Source organism: Quercus robur, chromosome 3 (genome assembly GCF_932294415.1).
Source record: "Quercus robur chromosome 3, dhQueRobu3.1, whole genome shotgun sequence".
NCBI classification, from domain to species: domain Eukaryota; kingdom Viridiplantae; phylum Streptophyta; class Magnoliopsida; order Fagales; family Fagaceae; genus Quercus; species Quercus robur.
The window spans coordinates 8,219,895-8,223,220 of NC_065536.1; positions in this window are offsets into that span (position 1 = coordinate 8,219,895).

A 3,326-nucleotide genomic window follows, 5' to 3' on the forward strand; every position below is an offset into this window, starting at 1 on the left:
ACTTCTACACGGCTCCACTTCCCACCATAATTCCTTTAGCATTTGGCAACCCCATAGTGCATGCACTGTATCCTCAATCTCACTGCCACACCTCTCACAAATTGCATTTGGAATTGGGATTCGCCTGCTTAAATTCAGCTTTGTCGGCAGGGAATTGTTGCAAGCCCTCCAAATGAAGTGCTGAATCTTGCTCGGAACCTTCAATGACCATACCTTCTGCCAGAAATTTTTGTGAGCATTCCTATTTGAAGGACCCGTTGCAGCTGACTGCACCGTGTCATTAAGAAGCTGATAAGCAGATTTTGTTGAGTAGATGCCATTTTTTGTGGCAGCCCAAATCAGTTTATCTTCAACACCAAAGTGGCTTAGAGGCAGACTGAGGATGGTGTTTGCTTCATGAGGGAGGAATTCATCTCTAACCCGATCTTCCAGCCAACATGAGTTGTTTTCATCAATGAGAGCACAAACCCGAGTGTTATTTGGGAAGTTTTTTTGTGGAGATATGATGCAGCTTGAATGTTGGTTTGGGAGCCATTTATCCTTCCGAATGATAACCTGTCTTCCATTGCCAATTCTCCAACGAGCCCCCAAACTCACAACCCGCCTAGCCTTCATGATACTTTGCCAGGCATAGGACCCATTTAGCTTCACTTCCTCATCCATAATTGAACAATTAGGGAAGAATCTAGGTTTAAACACTTTGTAAAAGAGTGAATCAGTGTTGTGAAGGAGCCTCCATACTTGTTTTCCCAACAATGCTAGATTAACTCAATACTTGGTGATCACATAATGCTCTTTACTTTTGATAACAAATCTGATGTGGATCGGGTCCTTGCAAGTGAACCATGGAGTTTTGACAAACACTTGGTTGTCATGCAAAGGTACGAGCATGAAACATCCTTTGAAGAACTTCCTTTTAACCGAGCTAGTTTTTGGGTCCAATTGCATGGTATTCCATTACGCTACATGACAGCAGAAGTAGCAGTGAAGATTAGTTCCGTCATTGGAGACGTGGCCCAACCAATTGATCCAAAGGAATTAGACGGGGGGAAATTTTTACGCCTCAAGATCTCCATCGACCTAACTCTACCATTGTGTCGAGGGCGCCTTATTTCGTTGGACAATGGTAAACAAACTTGGGTAAGCTTCAAGTATGAACGACTCCCAAATTTGTGTTATTGGTGTGGGCGTCTTACACACGATGACAAGGATTGTGAGAATTGGATTAATAGCGAGGGTACTCTCTGCCCTGAGGAACGTCAATTTGGCCCTACTCTACGTGCCCCTGCCTTTGTGCAGTCAAGGAATACTAGTGTGACTGTACCAGGGTTCTATACAGCACGGAAGAAGACTGAAGCAACCACTCAAAACAATGTGAAAACCTCCCCTGCCAAGCACGGCAGCGATCAGATGCCTCACGGTGGACGGAGTGATTCAGGCAAGGACGATCCAATAACTCAGGGAAGTCATGTAACGGACTGCAACGGAAAAAAAGCTACAATTAATGAACATGGTGAAACGTTACCTGAAGTGCCGCCAGGGTTTAAACGTGCTGTCAATTGGGTCTTAAACTCTACAGGTGCTAATAATAAGGGTGTAAATGCAGGAACCGTTTGTGATAATCAACATGAAGACCTGGAGCCAGACGTTAATAATTTTGATGTGGAGGCGTCAACAGGGGATAACGAAAAGGTTGAGCAGGGAAAGAACCCTAGCATGCCACGTGACTCACTTATCTCAAACACTATCAGGTTTAGTGAACCACGTGACACACAAGAGGCAGATAGGGTTGAAGCATCTCACACTCCATATCGCAAACTTCCGTCGTGGACCCGTAGAACTCGTCCAGGTTCTTCAAGCCACGGCCAAAATTCCAATCCCATCTCAGGCAGCAAAAGAGAAGCAACACCATCATACAGAGAGGATGAACCAGCTAGCAAGCGTCAACAGTACTATCAGAATGAAACAGAGGAACTATTCGAAGTGGTGGAGGCTGGCAGCCAGCCCCGCCAACCACGATGAACTGCCTCAGTTGGAACTGCCGTGGATTGGGCCAGCCACGTGCAGTTCTGGAACTCACGGAGATGGTCAAAAAGTACTCTCCGGCCATCATTTTTCTCATGGAAACCAGATCAAAGGAAAGCTTCTTAAAAAAACTAGTTTCGAAATTACAGACAGACAATGTTTTTATTGTTCCACGAACAAACACAGGAGGAGGTTTGGCGCTCTACTGGAAAAATAGCATTGACCTTAATGTAATGAGTTCCTCACCAACTTATATTGACGCAGTGGTTAACCCAGGAGTGGATGACGCCTGGCGGTTCACGGGTTTCTATGGAAATCCGGTAACAGCCAACCGGGAACACTCTTGGGCGCTACTTAAACACCTATGTCTCAAGATGGATCTACCATGGATGTGCATAGGAGATTTCAACGAAATTGTTAAAGCGGAAGAAAAAATGGGAGGTGCCCTTAGGCGGGAAAGACAAATGAGGGAATTCCGGGAAGTGTTGGATTTTTGTGGCTTTCGTGACTTGGGCTTTGTGGGTTCACCATTCACTTGGTGCAATAACCGTCCTGATGAAGGGGTGACATGGATCCGGTTAGATAGGGGGGTGGCTACACCTTCGTGGTCCCAATTATTCCCAACAGTCCGAGTACATCACATAGCTGGTTCCTTATCAGATCATTGCCCATTATGGCTGAGTTCAGATGATGAGAACAAGCGGTTCTACAAGCGGAATAGACCATTTCGTTTTGAAGCGGCATGGTTGAAGGATGAGGGGTGTGAAGGGGTAATCAAGCAGGCATGGCAGAAACAAAGTCCAGGAGAGCATATGGATAAGGTAATACAAAAAATTGAGGCATGCCGTACAAGCCTTCAGTGTTGGAGCAGATTGTCCTTTGGCAATATAAGACAGTTGCTGGAAAAAAAGAAGAAGCAGCTGGTTCAAGCAGAAGCTTTATCAATGAGAGGGGGCAGCCATGAACAGGTTCGGATTCTAAAAGGGGAAGTATATGATCTCATGGTGAAGGAAGATGTCATGTGGCACCAAAGGGCACGGGTTGAGTGGTTGCAAAGTGGAGACATGAATACCTCTTATTTTCACAGTAGAGCAACTCAACGAAATAAAAGAAATTTTATTTCAAAGCTGGTCTTGGAGGATAACTCAGTTGTTGAAGATGAAAAAATGATTGGAGAAGCAATGGTGAACTATTTCAGAAATATTTTCACTTCAACGTCCCCATCTGATTTTGAGCCAATTCTCCAAGGTATTGAGCCAAAGATAACCCCTGGTATGAATGCAGACTTGACCCGAGATTTC